The 24,292-nt window shown below is 46.0% G+C and overlaps 7 non-coding genes across 7 annotated transcripts; all 7 read left to right on the top strand.

Moving 5' to 3' along the window:
- The first annotated feature begins 9,430 nt into the window (after nucleotides 1–9,430).
- TRNAC-GCA (transfer RNA cysteine (anticodon GCA)) lies at nucleotides 9,431–9,502 on the top strand. The gene has a single exon. It is a non-coding gene; the product is annotated as a tRNA-Cys (tRNA).
- Nucleotides 9,503–12,848: 3,346 nt separating this feature from the next.
- TRNAC-GCA (transfer RNA cysteine (anticodon GCA)) lies at nucleotides 12,849–12,920 on the top strand. Its single transcript has one exon. It is a non-coding gene; the product is annotated as a tRNA-Cys (tRNA).
- Nucleotides 12,921–13,932: 1,012 nt separating this feature from the next.
- Nucleotides 13,933–14,004, top strand: TRNAC-GCA (transfer RNA cysteine (anticodon GCA)). Its single transcript has one exon. It is a non-coding gene; the product is annotated as a tRNA-Cys (tRNA).
- A 1,011-nt stretch (nucleotides 14,005–15,015) lies between these two features.
- Nucleotides 15,016–15,087, top strand: TRNAC-GCA (transfer RNA cysteine (anticodon GCA)). Its single transcript has one exon. It is a non-coding gene; the product is annotated as a tRNA-Cys (tRNA).
- Nucleotides 15,088–16,099: 1,012 nt separating this feature from the next.
- TRNAC-GCA (transfer RNA cysteine (anticodon GCA)) lies at nucleotides 16,100–16,171 on the top strand. The gene has a single exon. It is a non-coding gene; the product is annotated as a tRNA-Cys (tRNA).
- A 3,173-nt stretch (nucleotides 16,172–19,344) lies between these two features.
- Nucleotides 19,345–19,416, top strand: TRNAC-GCA (transfer RNA cysteine (anticodon GCA)). Its single transcript has one exon. It is a non-coding gene; the product is annotated as a tRNA-Cys (tRNA).
- A 1,012-nt stretch (nucleotides 19,417–20,428) lies between these two features.
- Nucleotides 20,429–20,500, top strand: TRNAC-GCA (transfer RNA cysteine (anticodon GCA)). Its single transcript has one exon. It is a non-coding gene; the product is annotated as a tRNA-Cys (tRNA).
- The last annotated feature ends 3,792 nt before the right edge of the window (nucleotides 20,501–24,292 follow it).

Here is a 24,292-nt window from a genome sequence, read left to right on the forward strand (position 1 = left end):
AGTTCGGCCATCTGGTCGCCCCCATTGGAAAGCATTGCGGGCGACCAGATGGCCGAGGCGATCCGGGAGACCAGATGGCCGAGGGGATCCTGGAGACCAGATGGCCGAGGGGATCCGGGAGACCAGATGGCCGAGGGGATCCGGGCGACCAGATGGCCGGGCACGAAAGGGACGCCATCCGGTCGCCCCGTGCCCCCACGAAGGAGGGAGCGGGCGCCCGGGGCATGGCGGGCCGGAGGCCCGGGGCCCCAGCCGGGCCACAGCCATGGAGGCTGCCAGGGGCCGGCGGGCCCTCCAACCCGGGGCCCGCTTACACCTTGACAAGCAGGGGAGGCCTGCAAGGGACCGACGGACCCCTGTCCTGGGCCCTGGGTGGAACGGCAGCCCGGGGGACCGGGCCCAGGGCCGGAGCGCCCGACCCGGGGCCCCGACCGGGCCCCTGGACCCAGCCGGGGCTCCCAGGCCCGGAGGCACAGGGGAAGCATCCCCGGGCCCGCCGGACCCCGTCCCGGGCACCCTGCCCCACGGCAGGACCCAGGACGGAGCCCGGGGTGGGGAGGCCACCCTCCCCGGGGCCCTCAGGGGCCCCGGATGGAGCTCCTGAACACAGACAAGCAAGGGGAGGCTCCCCGGGCACATCGGAACCCCTTCCTGGGCCCTTGGCCATGCGGCAGGCTGGGAGACAGGGCCCAGGGCCGGAGCACCCGACCCGGGGCCCGCCCGGGCCCCTGGACCCAGCCGGGGCTCCCTAGCCCGGAGGCGCATGGGACGCCTCCCCGGTCCCTCCGGACCCCGTCCCGGGCACCCTGCCACGCAGCAGGACCAAGGACAGAGCCCGGGGTGGGGAGGCCGCCCTCCCCGGGCCCTCAGGGGCCCTAGCCACTGCTCCTGAACCCAGCCAAGCAAGGGGAGGCTCCCCGGGCACATCGGAACCCCTTCCCGGGCCCTTGGCAGTGCGGCAGGCTGGGAGACAGGGCCCAGGGCCGGAGCACCCGACCCGGGGCCCGGCCGGGCCCCTGGACGCAGCCGGGGCTCCCAAGCCCGGAGGTGCATGGGACGCCTCCCCGGTCCCTCCGGACCCCGTCCCGGGCACCCTGCCACGCAGCAGGACCAAGGACAGAGCCCGGGGTGGGGAGGCTGCCCTCCCCGGGCCCTCAGGGGCCCTAGCCACTGCTCCTGAACCCAGCCAAGCAAGGGGAGGCTCCCCGGGCACATCGGAACCCCTTCCCGGGCCCTTGGCAGTGCGGCAGGCTGGGAGACAGGGCCCAGGGCCGGAGCACCCGACCCGGGGCCCGGCCGGGCCCCTGGACGCAGCCGGGGCTCCCAAGCCCGGAGGTGCATGGGACGCCTCCCCGGTCCCTCCGGACCCCGTCCCGGGCACCCTGCCACGCAGCAGGACCAAGGACAGAGCCCGGGGTGGGGAGGCCGCCCTCCCCGGGCCCTCAGGGGCCCTAGCCACTGCTCCTGAACCCAGCCAAGCAAGGGGAGGCTCCCCGGGCACATCGGAACCCCTTCCCGGGCCCTTGGCAGTGCGGCAGGCTGGGAGACAGGGCCCAGGGCCGGAGCACCCGACCCGGGGCCCGGCCGGGCCCCTGGACGCAGCCGGGGCTCCCAAGCCCGGAGGTGCATGGGACGCCTCCCCGGTCCCTCCGGACCCCGTCCCGGGCACCCTGCCATGCAGCAGGACCAAGGACAGAGCCCGGGGTGGGGAGGCCGCCCTCCCCGGGCCCTCAGGGGCCCTAGCCACTGCTCCTGAACCCAGCCAAGCAAGGGGAGGCTCCCCGGGAACAACGGAACCCATTCCTAGGCCCTTGGCAGTGCGGTAGGCTGGAAGACAGGGACCAGGGCCGGAGCACCCCACCCGGGGCCCGCCCGGGCCCCTGGACCCAGCCGGGGCTCCCAAGCCCGGAGGCGCATGGGACGCCTCCCCGGACCCATGGAGCCCGTCCTGGGCATTGAGCCATGCCGTTGGCCTGGAGATGGGTGCCCCGGACGCCCGGGGGAGGTCTGTCTGGGACACATGGAGCCCGTCCTGGGCATTGAACCATGCCGTTGGCCTGGAGAAGGGAGCCCCGGACGCCCGGGGGAGGACTGCCCGGTACCCGTGGAGCCCTTCCCGGGTACTTTGCAACGCCGTTGGCCTCCTGGAGATGGGTGCCCCGAACGCCCAGGGGGTGGGCTGCCCGGGACCCGTGGAGCCCGTCCTGGGCACTCTGACCTGCTGTTGGCCCGGGGGAGGGACCCCAGACGACCGGGACCCGTGGAGCCCGTCCTTGGCACTCTGACAAGCCGTTGGCCCGGGGAAGGGAGCCCCAGACAACCGGGACCTGTGGAGCCCGTCCTGGGCACTCCTGTATGCCGTTGGCCCGGGGAAGGGAGCCCCGGACATCCGGGACCCGTGGAGCCCGTCCTGGGCACTCCTGTATGCCGTTGGCCCGGGGAAGGGAGCCACGGACGTCCGGGACCCGTGGAGCCCGTCCTGGGCACTCTGAAATGCTTTGGCCCGGGGAAGGGAGCCCCGGACACCCGGGGGGGAGGACTGCCCGGGACCCGTGGAACTCGTCCTGGGCACTCTGACATGCCGCTGGCCCGGGGAAGGGTGCCCCGGACGCCCGGGGCCCGTGGAGCCCGTCCTGGGCACTCTGACAAGCCGTTGGCCCAGGGAAGGGAGACCTGGACGCCCGGAACCCGTGGAGCCCGTCCTGGGCACTCTGAAATGCTTTGGCCCGGGGAAGGGAGCCCCGGACGCCCGGGGGAGGACCGCCCGGGACCCGTGGAACTGGTCCTGGGCACTCTGACATGCCGCTGGCCCGGGGAAGGGTGCCCCGGATGACCGGGGCCCGTGGAGCCCGTCCTGGGCACTCTGACATGCCGCTGGCCCGGGGAAGGGAGCCCCAGACGCCTGGGGCCCGTGGAGCCCGTCCCGGGCACTCTGCCATGCCGTCAGCCTGGATGGAGCCCCGGACGCCCGGGGGGGGCGAAGGCCCGGGACGCATGGAGCCTGTCCCGGGCACTCTGCCATGCCGTCGGCCTGGATGGAGCACCGGACGCCCGGGGGACGACTGCCCAAGAGCCATGGAGCCCGTCCTGGGCAATTTGACATGCAGTTGGCCTGGAGGAAGGAAGCTCCGGGTGGCCTAGGGAGGTGTTGCCCAGGCATATCCCATCTGGTCCCCATGGCAGAGAACCACCAACCCTGGTGGGGTGTCCGGGCATACCCTGCCACATAGTAATCCGGAGGCAAATTACCCCCCTTTCTTGCAATCTGTGCACGCGAGGTGACAGAGGGGACCCAAGGCGTGAAAGAACCCGACCTCATGGAGCCCTCGCTGGGATCCGGGAGGCGAATGGCACCTCATTAAGACTTCCAGGGAAGTTCGGCCATCTGGTCCCCCCCATAGGAAAGCGTTGCGGGCGACCAGATGCCCGAGGGGATCCGGGCGACCAGATGGCCGAGGGAATCCGGGCGACCAGATGGCTGGGCATGGAGGTGAAGCCGCCTGGACTCTTCCCCACCCCGTCCCCGTCCCGGGACGAATGCCCGGGACGCATGGAGCCCGTCCTGGCCACTTGACGTCCCGTCCTGGGCATTGAACCATGCCGTCGGCCTGGAGAAGGGAGCCCCCGGACGCCCGGGGGAGGACTGCCCGGTACCCGTGGAGCCCTTCCCGGGTACTTTGCAACGCCGTTGGCCTCCTGGAGATGGGTGCCCCAGATGCCCGGGGGTGGGCTGCCCGGGACCCATGGAGCCCGTCCTGGGCACTTTTACATGCCGTCGGCCTGGAGGTGGGTGCCCTGGACGCCCGGGGGAGGCCTGCCCGGGACCCGTGGAGCCCCTCCCGGGTACTTTGCCAATGCCGTTTGCCTCATGGAGATGGGTGCCCCGGACGCCCGGGGGAGGACTGCCCGGTACCCGTGGAGTCCTTTCCGGGTACTTTGCAACGCCGTTGGCCTCCTGGAGATATGTGCCCCGAACGCCCGGGGGGGAGGGCTGTCCGGGGCCCATGGAGCCCGTCCTGGGCACTGTGACATGCCGTCGGCCTGGAGGTGGGAGCCCCGGACGCCCGGGGGAATGCTGCCCGGGACCCGTGGAGCCCGTCCTGGGCAATTTGACATGCCGTTGGCCTGGAGGAAGGAAGCCCCGGGTGGCCTAGGGAGGTGTTGCCCAGGCATATCTCATCTGGTCCCCCGGGCAGAGAACCACCAGCCCTGGAGAGGTGTCCGGGCGTACCCTGCCCCTAGTAATCCGGAGGGAAATTACCCCCCTTTCTTGCAATCCGTGCACGCGAGGTGACAGAGGGGACCCAAGGCGTAAAAGAACCCGACCTCATGGAGCCCTAGCTGGGATCCAGGAGCCGAATGGCACCTCATCGGGACTTCCAGGGAAGCCCGGCCATCTGGTCGCCCCATTGGAAAGCATCGCGGGCGACCAGAGGGCCGGGATCGAAAGGACTCCCAGCTCCCCATCCATCCCAAGCCTTCGCGGTAGGGTTCCTGACTGCCTGCCCACGCAAGGCAGGGCTCTTGGACCCCGGCTGGGCCTCAGGCGCAGGTTGGACCACCGGAGCTCTAGGGCCCGGACGACCTGGGGGAGGAATGCCCGGGACCCGTGGAGCCCGTCCTGGGTACTTTGACATACCGTCGGCCTGGAGGTGGGTGCCCCGGACGCCCCGGGGGAAGCTGCCCGGGACCCATGGAGCCCGTCCTGGGTACTTTGACATTCCGTCGGCCTGGAGGTGGGAGCCCCGGACGCCCGGGGGGAGGTCTGCCCGGGACCCATGGAGCCCGTCCTGGGTACTTTGCCAATGCCGTTGGCCTCATGGAGATGGGTGCCCCGGACGCCCGGGGGACGAATGCCCGGGACGCATGGAGCCCGTCCTGGGCACTTTTCCATGCCTTCGGCCTGGAGCCCCCAGACACCCAGGGGAGGACCACCGTGAAAACCATGGAGCCCGACCCGGGCACTCTGCCATACCGTCAGCCTAGATGGAGCCCCGGACGCCCAGGGGACGAATGCCCGGGACGCATGGAGCCCGTCCTGGGCACTTTTCAATGCCGTCAGCCTGGATGGAGCCTCGGACGCCCGGGGGACGACTGCCCAGGAGCCATGGAGCCCGTCCTGGGCAATTTGACATGCCGTTGGCCTGGAGGAAGGAAGCCCCGGGTGGCCTAGGGAGGTGTTGCCCAGGCATAGCCCATCTGGTCCCCATGGCAGAGAACCACCAGCCTCGGAGGGGTGTCCGGGCGTACCCTTCTCCCTAGTAATCCGGAGGAAAATTACCCCCTTTTCTTGTAATCTGTGCACGCGAGGTGACAGAGGGGACCCAAGGCGCGAATGTACCCAACCTCCTGGAGCCCTCGCTGGGATCCGGGCGGCGAATGGCACCTCATCGGGACTTCCAGGGAAGTTCGGCCATCTGGTCGCCCCATAGGAAAGCGTTGCGGGCGACCAGATGCCCGAGGGGATCCGGGCGACCAGATGGCCGAGGGAATCTGGTCGATCAGATGGCTGGACACGGAAGTGAAGCCGCCTGGACTCTCCCGACCCTGTCCCCGTCCCCGTGCCCGTGCCCGGGACGCATGGAGCCCGTCCTGGGCACTTTTCCATGCCTTCGGCCTGGAGCCCCCAGACACCCAGGGGAGGACCACCGTGAAAGCCATGGAGCCCGACCCGGGCACTCTGCCATGCCGTCGGCCTGGATGGAGCCCCGGACGCCCGGGGGACAAATGCCCGGGACGCATGGAGCCCGTCCTGGGCACTTTTCCATGCCTTCGGCCTGGAGCGCCCCGACACCCTGGGGAGGACCACCGTGAAAACCATGGAGCCCGACCCGGGCACTCTGCCATACCGTCAGCCTGGATGTAGCCCCGGACGCCCGGGGGACGAATGCCCGGGACGCATGGAGCCCGTCCCGGGCACTCTGCCATGCCGTCCCGACAAATTCGTACGGACTCCTAACCTTACGACACGGATCGGAATCGAGCCCTTTCTGACCCAGCAGATTTCAGGTTGATTTGCTATATACTTTACGTACGATTTTATGGGGGCCGATTCCGATCCGGTACGTAAAAGCAAATACGACCGACATGTCGGACAACCACGTACACCCAGGGGATAGGACTGCCCGGGTCACATGGACCCCGTCCTGGGCACTCTGATCTGCCGCCGGCGCCGGGGATCGAACCGTGATCACCAGATGGGGATATCCCAAAAATCTGGCATGGATACGGCCCGCCAGGACAGGTTTGGGCACCCCTGCCCTATCTGGATTCTGTTGTTTGTAATTGGGACTTTTCATCAATTCCATTTGGATCATCTTTGACAGAGTCAGTGTTCCCTTGGATATTGCACTTTAATAGCATTACAGTGTTTGCTCCTCAAAACCTGTGAGTAAATGCATTTTTTACACTTGGCTTGGTATTCCCTTTGGGAACTTTCTGAAACAACATTGATCTATTTTGGCATTCAGCTCTTCCGTTCACAGCACCAAACATAGGCAATGGACTATGAAACCAATTGACAACTTTGTTATACTGTTTGGTGCTTTCTTGTATTGCACTGAAGAAATGGCGTAGAATACTGGGCAGCGAAGCAGTCAATCTATTTCTCATTTCACCTGTGTCTTCAGTCTTACATATATTCCACTTCTTCTCTGTGCATGCAAAGTATGTGTTTGTTTGAAGCACTTCACTTTTGTGCAACGTAGGAACTATTTAATTTCTCCTTAAAACTTCTGCCTACGTGCAAGATGTACGAACTATCATTGCAGTTGCAAGAAGGCTGGTCTGAAGAATCAGGCCATTCGCAAACGCAAAGAGGCTTTTTCTGATGTATTAAATGGAAGGTATTCAAAAGGGGTGTTTGGGTGTACCTTCCAAATACCGAATTGCAGTGGTACGTAGAAATGTTTTTCCACCATAATTTGGCCCAAAACAATCATACTTCATCACCATCTCAGTGATTGTGGTAACCAATCCTCTAATGATAAGGTGTCCCGTAAAAACCTCTTCCCTTTTAAGAATGTTTCAAAACAATCATTGTATGTAGAGGCATTGGTCCTATGTACGACTGCCTATTCAAATAAAATAACAATGAAACAAATATCTGTTTTTTAAATGATCCAGTTTTCCTTTAATAAATAATATTAAGGGCTACTTCTCCTGTTCCACAGTTTCAAGGTTGTACTTTCTGGCACAACTTAGTATGATCCTCACACTCTTTCATGATGTACTGATATTTTGTCATTCTGATTTTACTGCAAAGCTGGGGATATAGCTCAGTGGAAGAGCATTTGACTGCAGATCAAGAGGTCTCTGGTTCAAATCCGGGTGTCCCCTCACACTATTTTGATTCTGTTGTTTGTAATTGGGACTTTTCATCAATTCCATTTGGATCATCTTTGACAGAGTCAGTGTTCCCTTGGATATTGCACTTTAATAGCATTTCAGTGTTTCCTGCTCAAAACCTGTGAGTAAATGCAGTTTTTAAAACTCGGCTTGTTATTCCCTTTGGGAAATTTCTGAAACATCATTGATCAATTTTGGAATTCGGCTCTTCCCTTCACAGCACTAAACAAAGGGAATAGACTATGAAACCAATTGACAACTTTGTTATACTGTTTGGTGCTTTCTTGTATTGCACTGAAGAAATGGCGTATAAAACTTGGCAGCGAAGCAGTCAATCTATTTCTCATTTCACCTGTGTCTTCAGTCTTACATATATTCCACCTCTTCTCTGTGCATGCAAAGTATGTGTTTGTTTGAAGCACTTCATTTTTGTGCAACGTAGGAACTATTTAATTTCTCCTTAAAAGCTCTGCCTACGTGCAAGATGTACGAACTATCATTGCAGTTGCAAGGAGGCTGGTCTGAAGAATCAGGCCATTTGCAAACGGAAAATGGCTTTTTCTGATGTATTAAATGGAAGGTATTCGAAAGGGGTGTTTGGGTGTACCTTCCAAATACCGAATGGTAGTGGTAGGTAGAAATGTTTTTCCACCATAATTTGGACCAAAACAATCATACTTCATCACCATCTAAGTGATTGTGGTAACCAATCCTCAAATGTTAAGGTGTCCCGTAAAAACCTCTTCCCCTTTAAGAATGTTTCAAAACAATCATTGTATGTAGAGGCATTGGTCCTATGTACCACTGCCTATTCAAATAAAATAACAATTAAACAAATATCTGTTTTTTAAATGATCTAGTTTTCCTTTAATAAATAATATTAAGGACTACTTCTCCTGTTCCACAGTTTCAAGGTTGTACTTTCTGGCACAACTTAGTATGATCCTCACACTCTTTCATGATGTACTGATATTTTGTCATTCTGATTTTACTGAAAAGCTGGGTATATAGCTCCGTGGTAGAGCATTTGACTGCAGATCAAGAGGTCCCTGGTTCAAATCCGGGTGTCCCCTCACCCTATTTTGATTCTGTTGTTTGTAATTGGGACTTTTCACAATTCCATTTGGATCATCTTTGACAGAGTCAGTGTTCCCTTGGATATTGCACTTTAATAGCATTTCAGTGTTTCCTGCTCAAAACCTGTGAGTAAATGCAGTTTTTAAAACTCGGCTTGTTATTCCCTTTGGGAAATTTCTGAAACATCATTGATCAATTTTGGAATTCGGCTCTTCCTTTCACAGCACTAAAGAAAGGGAATGGACTATGAAACCAATTGACAACTTTGTTATACTGTTTGGTGCTTTCTTGTATTGCACTGAAGAAATGGCGTATAAAACTTGGCAGCGAAGCAGTCAATCTATTTCTCATTTCACCTGTGTCTTCAGTCTTACATATATTCCACCTCTTCTCTGTGCATGCAAAGTATGTGTTTGTTTGAAGCACTTCATTTTTGTGCAACGTAGGAACTATTTAATTTCTCCTTAAAAGCTCTGCCTACGTGCAAGATGTACGAACTATCATTGCAGTTGCAAGAAGGCTGGTCTGAAGAATCAGGCCATTTGCAAACGCAAATGGCTTTTTCTGATGTATTAAATGGAAGGTATTCGAAAGGGGTGTTTGGGTGTACCTTCCAAATACCGAATTGTAGTGGTAGGTAGAAATGTTTTTCCACCATAATTGGGCCCAAAACAATCATACTTTTTCACCATCTAAGTGATTGTGGTAACCAATCCTCAAATGATAAGGTGTCCCGTAAAAACCTCTTCCCCTTTAAGAATGTTTCAAAACAATCATTGTATGTAGAGGCATTGGTCCTATGTACCGCTGCCTATTCAAATAAAATAACAATGAAACAAATAAATCTGTTTTTTAAATGATCCAGTTTTCCTTTAATAAATAATATTAAGGACTACTTCTCCTGTTCCACAGTTTCAAGGTTGTACTTTCCGGCACAACTTAGTATGATCCTCACACTCTTTCATGATGTACTGATATTTTGTCATTCTGACTTTACGGCAAAGCTGGGGATATAGCTCAGTGGTAGAGCATTTGACTGCAGATCAAGAGGTCCCTGGTTCAAATCCGGGTGTCCCCTCACCCTATTTTGATTCTGCTGTTTGTAATGGGGACTTTTCATCAATTCCATTTGGAACATCTTTGACAGAGTCAGTGTTCCCTTGGATATTGCACTTTAATAGCATTTCAGTGTTTCCTGCTCAAAACCTGTGAGTAAATGCAGTTTTTAACACTCGGCTTGGTATTCCCTTTGGGAAATTTCTGAAACATCATTGATCAATTTGGAATTCGGCTCTTCCTTTCACAGCACTAAACAAAGGGAATGGACTATGAAACCAATTGACAACTTTGTTATACTGTTTGGTACTTCATCACCATCTCAGTGGTAACCAATCCTCAAATGATAAGGTGTCCCGTAAAAACCTCTTCCCCTTTAAGAATGTTTCAAAACAATCATTGTATGTAGAGGCATTGGTCCTATGTACGACTGCCTATTCAAATAAAATAACAATGAAACAAATATCTGTTTTTTAAATGATCCAGTTTTCCTTTAATAAATAATATTAAGGACTTCTTCTCCTGTTCCACAGTTTCAAGGCTGTACTTTCTGGCACAACTTAGTATGATCCTCACACTCTTTCATGATGTACTGAATTGTAGTGGTACGTAGAAATGTTTTTCCACCGTAATTTGGCCCAAAACAATCATACTTCGCCACCATCTCAGTGATTGTGGTAAGGAGAGGAGTTGGCCTAATGGCAAAGGCGCTCGACCTCAGACCTGGGGACCTGGGTTCGAGTCTCAGTAACAACGCCATGACCTCCTGTGCCTAAAAATTAATGTGTGTCCGTCCTCATGTAACGTAACTGGTGCTATGTAAAGCGCTCTGATACCTGATTCAGTTCGTGTCTAGTTCGTGCTATATAAAACTTTACAAAATAAAAAAAAACAATCCTCAAATGACAAGGTGTCCAGTAAAAACCTCTTCCCCTTTGAGAATGTTTCAAAACAAACATTTAAAGAGCAGGCATTGGTCCTATGTACCATTGCCGTTTCAAATAAAATACCAATCAAACATACACATCTTTTTCTTTTTTTAAATGATCCAATTTTATTTTAATAAATATTATTATGAACTACTTCTCCTGTTCCACAGTTTCAAGGTTGTACTTTCCGGCACAACTTAGCATGATCCTCTCACACTTTTATGATTTACTGATATATTGTCATTCTGATTTTGGTAAAGAGATGGGCATATAGCTCAGTGGTAGAGCATTTGACTACAGATCAAGAGGTCCCTTGTTCAAATCCAAGTGTCCCCTCAGACTATTTTGATTCTGGTGTTTGTAATTGTGACTTTTCATGAATTCCATTTGGATCATCTTTGACAGAGTCAGTGTTCCCTTGGATGTTACACTTTAATAGCATTACAGTGTCGCTGCTCAAAACTTGTGAGTAAATGAAATTTTTTACTCAGGGCTTGGTATTCCCTTGGGGAAATTTCTGAAACATCATTGATCTATTTTGGAATTCGGCTCTTCCTTTCACAGCACTAAACAAAGGGAATGGACTATGAAACCAATTGACAAATTTGTTATACTGTTTGGTGCTTTCTTGAATCGCACTAAAGAAATGCCTTAGAATACCGTGCAGCGATGCAGTCAATCTATTTCTCATTTCACCTGTGTCCTCAGTCTTACCTATATTCCACCTCTTCTCTGTGCATCCAAAGTATGTGTTTGTTTGAAGCACTTCATTTTTGTACAACATAGCAACTATTTAATTTCTCCTTAAAAGCTCTGCCTACGTGCAAGATGTACGAACCCTCGTTGCAGTTGCAAAAAGGCTGGTCTGAAAAATAATGCCATTTGCAATCACAAAGTGGCTTTTTCTGAGGCCTTTTCTGATGTATTAAATCGAAGGTACTTGAAAGGGGTGTTTGGGTGTAACTTCCAAATACCGAATTGTAGCGGTATGTAGAAATGTTTTTCCACCGTAATTTGGCCCAAAACAATCATACTTCAGCACCATCTCAGTGATTGTGGTAACCAATCATCAAATGATAAGGTATGCCGTAAAATCCTCTTCCCCTTTGAGAATGTTTCAAAACAAACATTTTAATTGCAGGCATTGGTCCTATGTACCACTGCCTATTCAAATAAAATACCAATCAAACAAATACATCTTTTTTTTTAATGATCCAGTTTTCCTTTAATATAGAATATTAAGAACTACTTCTGTTCCACACTTTCAAGGTTGTACTTTCCGGTACAACTTAGCATGCTCCTCTCACTCTTTCATGATGTACTGATATTTTGTCATTCTGACTTTACTGAAAAGCTTGGGGTATAGCTCAGTGGTAGAGCATTAGACTGCAGATCAATAGGTCTCTGGTTCAAATCCAGGTGTCCCCTCACCCTATTTTGATTCTGTTGTTTGTAATTGGGACTTTTCATCAATTCCATTTGGATCATCTTTGACAGAGTCAGTGTTCCCTTGGATATTGCACTTTAATAGCATTACAGTGTTTGCTCCTCAAAACCTGTGAGTAAATGCATTTTTTACACTGAGCTTGGTATTCCCTTTGGGAACTTTCTGAAACAACATTGATCTATTTTGGCATTCAGCTCTTCCTTTCACAGCACAAAACATAGGGAATGGACTATGAAACCAATTGACAACTTTGTTATACTGTTTGGTGCTTTCTTGTATTGCACTGAAGAAATGGCGTAGAATACTGGGCAGCGAAGCAGTCAATCTATTTCTCATTTCACCCGTGTCTTCAGTCTTACATATATTCCACCTCTTCTCTGTGCATGCAAAGTATGTGTTTGTTTGAAGCACTTCATTTTTGTGCAACGTAGGAACTATTTAATTTCTCCTTAAAACTTCTGCCTACGTGCAAGATGTACGAACTATCATTGCAGTTGCAAGAAGGCTGGTCTGAAGAATCAGGCCATTTGCAAACCCAAAATGGCTTTTTCTGATGTATTAAATGGAAGGTATTCGAAAGGGGTGTTTGGGTGTACCTTCCAAATACCGAATTGTAGTGCTACTTAGAAATGTTTATCCACCATAATTTGGCCAAAATCAATCATACTTCATCACCATCTCCGTGATTGTGGTAACCAATCCTCAAATGATAAGGTGTCCCGTAAAAACCTCTTCCCCTTTAAGAATGTTTCAAAACAATCATTGTATGTAGAGGCATTGGTCCTATGTACCACTGCCTATTCAAATAAAATAACAATGAAACAAATAAATCTGTTTTTTAAATGATCCAGTTTTCCTTTAATAAATAATATTAAGTACTACTTCTCCTGTTCCACAGTTTCAAGGTTGTACTTTCCGGCACAACTTAGTATGATCCTCGCACTCTTTCATGATGTACTGATATTTTGTCATTCTGATTTTACTGAAAAGCTGGGGATATAGCTCAGTGGTAGAGCATTTGACTGCAGATCAAGAGGTCCCTGGTTCAAATCCGGGTGTCCCCTCACCCTATTTTGATTCTGTTGTTTGTAATTGGGACTTTTCATCAATTCCATTTGGATCATCTTTGACAGAGTCAGTGTTCCCTAGGATATTGCACTTTAATAGCATTTCAGTGTTTCCTGCTCAAAACCTGTGAGTAAATGCAGTTTTTAACACTCGGCTTGGTATTCCCTTTGGGAAATTTCTGAAACATCATTGATCAATTTTGTAATTTGGCTCTTCCTTTCACAGCACTAAACAAAGGGAATGGACTATGAAAGAAATTGACAACTTTGTTGTACTGTTTGATGCTTTCTTGTATTGCACTGAAGAAATGGCGCATAAAACATGGCAGCGAAGCAGTCAATCTATTTCTCATTTCACCTGTGTCTCCAGTCTTACATATATTCCACCTCTTCTCTGTGCATGCAAAGTATGTGTGTGTTTGAAGCACTTCATTTTTGTGCAACGTAGGAACTATTTAATATCTCCTTAAAAGCTCTGCCTACGTGCAAGATGTACGAACTATCATTGCAGTTGCAAGAAGGCTGGTCTGAAGAATCAGGCCATTTGCAAACGCAAAATGGCTTTTTCTGATGTATTAAATGGAAGGTATTCGAAAGGGGTGTTTGGGTGTACCTTCCAAATACCGAATTGTAGTGGTACGTCGAAATGTTTTTCCACCATAATTTGGCCCAAAACAATCATACTTCATCACCATCTCCGTGATTGTGGTAACCAATCCTCAAATGATAAGGTGTCCCGTAAAAACCTCTTCCCCTTTAAGAATGTTTCAAAACAATCAATGTATGTAGAGGCATTGGTTCTATGTACCACTGCCTATTCAAATAAAATAACAATGAAACAAATAAATCTGTTTTTTAAATGATCCAGTTTTCCTTTAATAAATAATATTAAGGACTACTTCTCCTGTTCCACAGTTTCAAGGTTGTACTTTCTGGCACAACTTAGTATGATCCTCACACTCTTTCATGATGTACTCATATTTAGTCATTCTGATTTTCCTGAAAAGCTGGGGATGTAGCTCAGTGGTAGAGCATTTGACTGCAGATCACGAGGTCCCTGGTTCAAATCCGGGTGTCCCCTCACCCTATTTTGATTCTGTTGTTTGTAATTGGGACTTTTCATCAATTCCATTTGGATCATCTTTAACAGAGTCAGTGTTCCCTTGGATATTGCACTTTAATAGCATTTCAGTATTTCCTGCTCAAAACCTGTGAGTAAATGCAGTTTTTAACACTCGGCTTGTTATTCCCTTTGGGAAATTTCTGAAACATCATTGATCAATTTTGGAATTCGGCTCTTCCTTTCATAGCACTAAACAAAGGGAATGGACTATGAAACCAATTGACAACTTTGTTATACTGTTTGGTGCTTTCTTGTATTGCACTGAAGAAATGGCATATAAAACTTGGCAGCGAAGCAGTCAATCTATTTCTCATTTCACCTCTGTCTTCGGTCTTACATATATTCCACCTCTTCTCTGTGCATGCAAAGTATGTGTTTGTTTGAAGCACTTCATTTTTGTGCAACGTAGGAACTATTTAATTTCTCCTTAAAAGCTCTGCCTACGTGCAAGATGTACGAACTATCATTGCAGTTGCAAGAAGGCTGGTCTGAAGAATCAGGCCATTTGCAAACGCAAAATGGCTTTTTCTGATGTATTAAATGGAAGGTATTCGAAAGGGGTTTTGGGTGTACCTTCCAAATACCGAATTGTAGTGATACTTAGAAATGTTTTTCCACCATAATTTGGCCTAAATCAATCATACTTCATCACCATCTCTGTGATTGTGGTAACCAATCCTCAAATGATAAGGTGTCCCGTAAAAACCTCTTCCCCTTTAAGAATGTTTCAAAACAATCATTGTATGTAGAGGCATTGGTCCTATGTACCACTGCCTATTCAAATAAAATAAAAATGAAACAAATAAATCTGTTTTTTAAATGATCCAGTTTTCCTTTAATAAATAATATTAAGGACTACTTCTCCTGTTCCACAGTTTCAAGGTTGTACTTTCTGGCACAACTTAGTATGATCCTCACACTCTTTCATGATGTACTGATATTTTGTCATTCTGATTTTACTGAAAAGCTGGGGATATAGCTCAGTGGTAGAGCATTTGACTGCAGATCAAGAGGTCCCTGGTCCAAATCCGGGTGTCCCCTCACCCTATTTTGATTCTGTTGTTTGTAATTGGGACTTTTCATCAATTCCATTTGGATCATCTTTGACAGAGTCAGTGTTCCCTTGGATATTGCACTTTAATAGCATTTCAGTGTTTCCTGCTCAAAACCTGTGAGTAAATGCAGTTTTGAACTCTCTGCTTGTTGTTCTCTTTGGGAAATTTCTGAAACATCATTGATCAATTTTGTAATTTGGCTCTTCCTTTCACAGCACTAAACAAAGGGAATGGACTATGAAAGCAATTGACAACTTTGTTATACTGTTTGGTGCTTTCTTGTATTGCACTGAAGAAATGGCGTATAAAACTTGGCAGCAAAGCAGTCAATCTATTTCTCATTTCACCTGTGTCTCCAGTCTTACATATATTCCACCTCTTCTCTGTGCATGCAAAGTATGTGTTTGTTTGAAGCACTTCATTTTTGTGCAACGTAGGAACTATTTAATTTCTCCTTAAAAGCTCTGCCTACGTGCAAGATGTACGAACTATCATTGCAGTTGCAAGAAGGCTGGTCTGAAGAATCAGGCCATTTGCAAACGCAAAATGGCTTTTTCTGATGTATTAAATGGAAGGTATTCGAAAGGGGTGTTTGGGTGTACCTTCCAAATACCGAATTGTAGTGGTACGTAGAAATGTTTTTCCACCATAATTTGGCCCAAAACAATCATACTTCATCACCATCTCCGTGATTGTGGTAACCAATCCTCAAATGAAAAGGTGTCCCGTAAAAACCTCTTCCCCTTTAAGAATGTTTAAAAACAATCATTGTATGTAGAGGCATTGGTTCTATGTACCACTGCCTATTCAAATAAAATAACAATGAAACAAATAAATCTGTTTTTAAAATGATCCAGTTTTCCATTAATAAATAGTATTAAGGACTACTTCTCCTGTTCCATAGTTTCAAGGTTGTACTTTCTGGCACAACTTAGTATGATCCTCACACTCTTTCATGATGTACTGATATTTTGTCATTCTGATTTTACTGAAAAGCTGGGGATATAGCTCAGTGGTAGAGCATTTGACTGCAGATCAAGAGGTCCCTGGTTCAAATCTGGGTGTCCCCTCACCCTATTTTGATTCTGTTGTTTGTAATTGGGTCTTTTCATCAATTCCATTTGAATCATCTTTGACAGAGTCAGTGTTCCCTTGGATATTGCACTTTAATAGCATTTCAATGTTTCCTGCTTAAAACCTGTGAGGAAATGCAGTTTTTAACACTCTGCTTGGTATTCCGTTTGGTAAATTTCTGAAACATCATTGATCAATTTTGGAATTCGGCTCTTCCTTTCATAGCACTAAACAAAGGGAATGGACTATGAAACCAATTGACAACTTTGTTATACTGTTTGGTGCTTTCTTGTATTGCACTGAAGAAATGGCGTATAAAACTTGGCAGCGAAGCAGTCAATCTATTTCTCATTTCACCTCTGTCTTCAGTCTTACATATATTCCACCTCTTCTCTGTGCATGCAAAGTATATGTTTGTTTGAAGCACTTCATTTTTGTGCAACGTAGGAACCATTTAATTTCTCCTTAAAAGCTCCGCCTACTTGCAAGATGTACGAACTATCATTGCAGTTGCAAGAAGGCTGGTCTGAAGAATCTGGCCATTTGGAAACGCAAAATGGCTTTTTCTGATGTATTAAATGGAAGGTATTCGAAAGGGTTGTTTGGATGTACCTTCCAAATACCGAATTGTAGTGGTACGTAGAAATGTTTTTCCACCATAATTTGGCCCAAAACAATCATACTTCATCACCATCTCAGTGATTGTGGTAACCAATCCTCAAATGATAAGGTGTCCCGTAAAAACCTCTTCCCCTTTAAGAATGTTTCAAAACAATCATTGTATGTAGAGGCATTGGTCCTATGTACCACTGCCTATTCAAATAAAATCACAATGAAACAAATATCTGGTTTTTAAATGATCCAGTTTTCCTTTAATAAATAATATTAAGGACTACTTCTCCTGTTCCATAGTTTCAAGGTTGTACTTTCTCGCACAACTTAGTATGATCCTCACACTCTTTCATGATGTACTGATATTTTGTCATTCTGATATTACTTAAAAGATGGGGATATAGCTCAGTGGTAGAGCATTTGACTGCAGATCAAGAGGTCCCTGGTTCAAATCTGGCTGTCCCCTCACCCTATTTTGATTCTGTTGTTTGTAATTGGGTCTTTTCATCAATTCCATTTGAATCATCTTTGACAGAGTCAGTGTTCCCTTGGATATTGCACTTTAATAGCATTTCAATGTTTCCTGCTTAAAACCTGTGAGGAAATGCAGTTTTTAACACTCTGCTTGGTATTCCCTTTGGTAAATTTCTGAAACATCATTGATCAATTTTGGAATTCGGCTCTTCCTTTCACAGCACTAAACAAAGGGAATGGACTATGAAACCAATTGACAACTTTGTTATACTGTTTGGTGCTTTCTTGTATTGCACTGAAGAAATGGCGTATAAAACTTGGCAGCGAAGCAGTCAATCTATTTCTCATTTCACCTGTGTCTTCAGTCTTACATATATTCCACCTCTTCTCTGTGCATGCAAAGTATGTGTTTGTTTGAAGCACTTCATTTTTGTGCAACGTAGGAACTATTTAATTTCTCCTTAAAAGCTCTGCTCTGCAAGATGTACGAACTATCATTGCAGTTGCAAGAAGGCTGGTCTGAAGAATCAGGCCATTTGCAAACGCAAAATGGCTTTTTCTGATGTATTAAATGGAAGGTATTCGAAAGGGGTGTTTGGGTGTACCTTCCAAATACCGAATTGTAGTGGTACAAAGAAATGTTTTTCCACCATAATTTGGCCCAAAACAATCATACTTCATCACCATCTAAGTGATTGTGGTAACCAATCCTCAAATGATAAGGTGACCCGTAAAAACCTCTTCCCCTTTCAGAATGTTTCAAAACAATCATTGTATGTAGAGGCATTGGTTCTATGTACCACTGCTTATTCAAATAAAATAACAATGAAACAAATATCTGTTTTTAAATGATCCAGTTTTCCTTTAATAAATAATATTAAGGACTATTTCTCCTGTTCCACAGTTTCAAGGTTGTACTTTCCGGAACAACTTAGTATGATCCACTCACTCTTTCATGATGTACTGATATTTTGTCATTCTGATTTTACTGTAAAGCTGGGGATATAGCTCAGTGGTAGCGCTATAATGACTGCAGCTCAAGAGGTCCCTGGTTCAAATCCTGGTGTCCCCTCACCCTATTTTGATTCTGTTGTTTGTAATTGGGACTTTTCATCAATTCCATTTGGATCATCTTTGACAGAGTCAGTGTTCCCTTGGATATTGCACTTTAATAGCATTTCAGTGTTTCCTGCTCAAAGCCTGTGAGTAAATGCAGTTTTTAACACTCGGCTTGGTATTCCCTTTGGTAAATTTCTGAAACATCATTGATCAATTTTGGAATTCGGCTCTTCCTTTTACAGCACTAAACAAAGGGAATGGACTATGAAACCAATTGACAACTTTGTTATACTGTTTGGTGCTTTCTTGTATTGCACTGAAGAAATGGCGTATAAAACTTGGCAGCGAAGCAGTCAATCTATTTCTCATTTCACCTGTGTCTTCAGTCTTACATATATTCCACCTCTTCTCTGTGCATGCAAAGTATGTGTTTGTTTGAAGCACTTCATTTTTGTGCAACGTAGGAACTATTTAATTTCTCCTTAAAAGCTCTGCCTACGTGCAAGATGTACGAACTATCATTGCAGTTGCAAGAAGGCTGGTCTGAAGAATCAGGCCATTTGCAAACGCAAAATGGCTTTTTCTGATGTATTAAATGGAAGGTATTCGAAAGGGGTTTTGGGTGTACCTTCCAAATACCGAATTGTAGTGATACTTAGAAATGTTTTTCCACCATAATTTGGCCTAAATCAATCATACTTCATCACCATCTCTGTGATTGTGGTAACCAATCCTCAAATGATAAGGTGTCCCGTAAAAACCTCTTCCCCTTTAAGAATGTTTCAAAACAATCATTGTATGTAGAGGCATTGGTCCTATGTACCACTGCCTATTCAAATAAAATAAAAATGAAACAAATAAATCTGTTTTTTAAATGATCCAGTTTTCCTTTAATAAATAATATTAAGGACTACTTCTCCTGTTCCACAGTTTCAAGGTTGTACTTTCTGGCACAACTTAGTATGATCCTCACACTCTTTCATGATGTACTGATATTTTGTCATTCTGATTTTACTGAAAAGCTGGGGATATAGCTCAGTGGTAGAGCATTTGACTGCAGATCAAGAGGTCCCTGGTCCAAATCCGGGTGTCCCCTCACCCTATTTTGATTCTGTTGTTTGTAATTGGGACTTTTCATCAATTCCATTTGGATCATCTTTGACAGAGTCAGTGTTCCCTTGGATATTGCACTTTAATAGCATTTCAGTGTTTCCTGCTCAAAACCTGTGAGTAAATGCAGTTTTTAACTCTCTGCTTGTTGTTCTCTTTGGGAAATTTCTGAAACATCATTGATCAATTTTGTAATTTGGCTCTTCCTTTCACAGCACTAAACAAAGGGAATGGACTATGAAAGCAATTGACAACTTTGTTATACTGTTTGGTGCTTTCTTGTATTGCACTGAAGAAATGGCGTATAAAACTTGGCAGCAAAGCAGTCAATCTATTTCTCATTTCACCTGTGTCTCCAGTCTTACATATATTCCACCTCTTCTCTGTGCATGCAAAGTATGTGTTTGTTTGAAGCACTTCATTTTTGTGCAACGTAGGAACTATTTAATTTCTCCTTAAAAGCTCTGCCTACGTGCAAGATGTACGAACTATCATTGCAGTTGCAAGAAGGCTGGTTTGAAGAATCAGGCCATTTGCAAACGCAAAATGGCTTTTTCTGATGTATTAAATGGAAGGTATTCGAAAGGGGTGTTTGGGTGTACCTTCCAAATACCGAATTGTAGTGGTACGTAGAAATGTTTTTCCACCATAATTTGGCCCAAAACAATCATACTTCATCACCATCTCCGTGATTGTGGTAACCAATCCTCAAATGAAAAGGTGTCCCGTAAAAACCTCTTCCCCTTTAAGAATGTTTAAAAACAATCATTGTATGTAGAGGCATTGGTTCTATGTACCACTGCCTATTCAAATAAAATAACAATGAAACAAATAAATCTGTTTTTAAAATGATCCAGTTTTCCATTAATAAATAGTATTAAGGACTACTTCTCCTGTTCCATAGTTTCAAGGTTGTACTTTCTGGCACAACTTAGTATGATCCTCACACTCTTTCATGATGTACTGATATTTTGTCATTCTGATTTTACTGAAAAGCTGGGGATATAGCTCAGTGGTAGAGCATTTGACTGCAGATCAAGAGGTCCCTGGTTCAAATCTGGGTGTCCCCTCACCCTATTTTGATTCTGTTGTTTGTAATTGGGTCTTTTCATCAATTCCATTTGAATCATCTTTGACAGAGTCAGTGTTCCCTTGGATATTGCACTTTAATAGCATTTCAATGTTTCCTGCTTAAAACCTGTGAGGAAATGCAGTTTTTAACACTCTGCTTGGTATTCCGTTTGGTAAATTTCTGAAACATCATTGATCAATTTTGGAATTCGGCTCTTCCTTTCATAGCACTAAACAAAGGGAATGGACTATGAAACCAATTGACAACTTTGTTATACTGTTTGGTGCTTTCTTGTATTGCACTGAAGAAATGGCGTATAAAACTTGGCAGCGAAGCAGTCAATCTATTTCTCATTTCACCTCTGTCTTCAGTCTTACATATATTCCACCTCTTCTCTGTGCATGCAAAGTATATGTTTGTTTGAAGCACTTCATTTTTGTGCAACGTAGGAACCATTTAATTTCTCCTTAAAAGCTCCGCCTACTTGCAAGATGTACGAACTATCATTGCAGTTGCAAGAAGGCTGGTCTGAAGAATCTGGCCATTTGGAAACGCAAAATGGCTTTTTCTGATGTATTAAATGGAAGGTATTCGAAAGGGTTGTTTGGATGTACCTTCCAAATACCGAATTGTAGTGGTACGTAGAAATGTTTTTCCACCATAATTTGGCCCAAAACAATCATACTTCATCACCATCTCAGTGATTGTGGTAACCAATCCTCAAATGATAAGGTGTCCCGTAAAAACCTCTTCCCCTTTAAGAATGTTTCAAAACAATCATTGTATGTAGAGGCATTGGTCCTATGTACCACTGCCTATTCAAATAAAATCACAATGAAACAAATATCTGGTTTTTAAATGATCCAGTTTTCCTTTAATAAATAATATTAAGGACTACTTCTCCTGTTCCATAGTTTCAAGGTTGTACTTTCTCGCACAACTTAGTATGATCCTCACACTCTTTCATGATGTACTGATATTTTGTCATTCTGATATTACTTAAAAGATGGGGATATAGCTCAGTGGTAGAGCATTTGACTGCAGATCAAGAGGTCCCTGGTTCAAATCTGGCTGTCCCCTCACCCTATTTTGATTCTGTTGTTTGTAATTGGGTCTTTTCATCAATTCCATTTGAATCATCTTTGACAGAGTCAGTGTTCCCTTGGATATTGCACTTTAATAGCATTTCAATGTTTCCTGCTTAAAACCTGTGAGGAAATGCAGTTTTTAACACTCTGCTTGGTATTCCCTTTGGTAAATTTCTGAAACATCATTGATCAATTTTGGAATTCGGCTCTTCCTTTCACAGCACTAAACAAAGGGAATGGACTATGAAACCAATTGACAACTTTGTTATACTGTTTGGTGCTTTCTTGTATTGCACTGAAGAAATGGCGTATAAAACTTGGCAGCGAAGCAGTCAATCTATTTCTCATTTCACCTGTGTCTTCAGTCTTACATATATTCCACCTCTTCTCTGTGCATGCAAAGTATGTGTTTGTTTGAAGCACTTCATTTTTGTGCAACGTAGGAACTATTTAATTTCTCCTTAAAAGCTCTGCTCTGCAAGATGTACGAACTATCATTGCAGTTGCAAGAAGGCTGGTCTGAAGAATCAGGCCATTTGCAAACGCAAAATGGCTTTTTCTGATGTATTAAATGGAAGGTATTCGAAAGGGGTGTTTGGGTGTACCTTCCAAATACCGAATTGTAGTGGTACAAAGAAATGTTTTTCCACCATAATTTGGCCCAAAACAATCATACTTCATCACCATCTAAGTGATTGTGGTAACCAATCCTCAAATGATAAGGTGACCGGTAAAAACCTCTTCCCCTTTCAGAATGTTTCAAAACAATCATTGTATGTAGAGGCATTGGTTCTATGTACCACTGCCTATTCAAATAAAATAACAATGAAACAAATATCTGTTTTTAAATGATCCAGTTTTCCTTTAATAAATAATATTAAGGACTATTTCTCCTGTTCCACAGTTTCAAGGTTGTACTTTCCGGAACAACTTAGTATGATCCACTCACTCTTTCATGATGTACTGATATTTTGTCATTCTGATTTTACTGTAAAGCTGGGGATATAGCTCAGTGGTAGCGCTATATTGACTGCAGCTCAAGAGGTCCCTGGTTCAAATCCTGGTGTCCCCTCACCCTATTTTGATTCTGTTGTTTGTAATTGGGACTTTTCATCAATTCCATTTGGATCATCTTTGACAGAGTCAGTGTTCCCTTGGATATTGCACTTTAATAGCATTTCAGTGTTTCCTGCTCAAAGCCTGTGAGTAAATGCAGTTTTTAACACTCGGCTTGGTATTCCCTTTGGTAAATTTCTGAGACATCATTGATCAATTTTGGAATTCGGCTCTTCCTTTCACAGCACTAAACAAAGGGAATGGACTATGAAACCAATTGACAACTTTTTTATACTGTTTGGTGCTTTCTTGTATTGCACTGAAGAAATGGCGTATAAAACTTGGCAGCGAAGCAGTCAATCTATTTCTCATTTCACCTGTGTCTTCAGTCTTACATATATTCCACCTCTTCTCTGTGCATGCAAAGTATGTGTTTGTTTGAAGCACTTCATTTTTGTGCAACGTAGGAACTATTTAATTTCTCCTTAAAACCTCTGCCTACGTGCAAGATGTACGAACTATCATTGCAGTTGCAAGAAGGCTGGTCTGAAGAATCAGGCCATTTGCAAACGCAAAATGGCTTTTTCTGATGTATTAAATGGAAGGTATTCAAAAGGGGTGTTTGGGTGTACCTTCCAAATACTGAATTGTAGTTGTACGTCGAAATGTTTTTCCACCATAATTTGGCCCAAAACAATCATACTTCATCACCATCTCCGTGATTGTGGTAACCAATCCTCAAATGAAAAGGTGTCCCATAAAAACCTCTTCCCCTTTAAGAATGTTTCAAAACAATCATTGTATGTAGAGGCATTGGTTCTATGTACCACTGCCTATTCAAATAAAATAACAATGAAACAAATAAATCTGTTTTTTAAATGATCCAGTTTTCCTTTAATAAATAATATTAAGGACTACTTCTCCTGTTCCACAGTTTCAAGGTTGTACTTTCTGGCACAACTTAGTATGATCCTCACACTCTTTCATGATGTACTCATATTTTGTCATTCTGATTTTCCTGAAAAGCTGGGGATGTAGCTCAGTGGAAGAGCATTTGACTGCAGATCAAGAGGTCCCTGGTTCAAATCCGGGTCTCCCCTCACCCTATTTTGATTCTGTTGTTTGTAATTGGGACTTTTCATCAATTCCATTTGGATCATCTTTAACAGAGTCAGTGTTCCCTTGGATATTGCACTTTAATAGCATTTCAGTGTTTCCTGCTCAAAACCTGTGAGTAAATGCAGTTTTTAACACTCGGCTTGTTATTCCCTTTGGGAAATTTCTGAAACATCATTGATCAATTTTGGAATTCAGCTCTTCCTTTCATAGCACTAAACAAAGGGAATGGACTATGAAACCAATTGACAACTTTGTTATACTGTTTGGTGCTTTCTTGTATTGCACTGAAGAAATGGCATATAAAACTTGGCAGCGAAGCAGTCAATCTATTTCTCATTTCACCTCTGTCTTCAGTCTTACATATATTCCACCTCTTCTCTGTGCATGCAAAGTATGTGTTTGTTTGAAGCACCTCATTTTTGTGCAACGTAGGAACTATTTAATTTCTCCTTAAAAGCTCTGCCTACGTGCAAGATTTACGAACTATCATTGCAGTTGCAAGAAGGCTGGTCTGAAGAATCAAGCCA

Source organism: Lissotriton helveticus, chromosome 1_2, assembly GCF_964261635.1.
Source record: "Lissotriton helveticus chromosome 1_2, aLisHel1.1, whole genome shotgun sequence".
Classification (NCBI taxonomy): domain Eukaryota; kingdom Metazoa; phylum Chordata; class Amphibia; order Caudata; family Salamandridae; genus Lissotriton; species Lissotriton helveticus.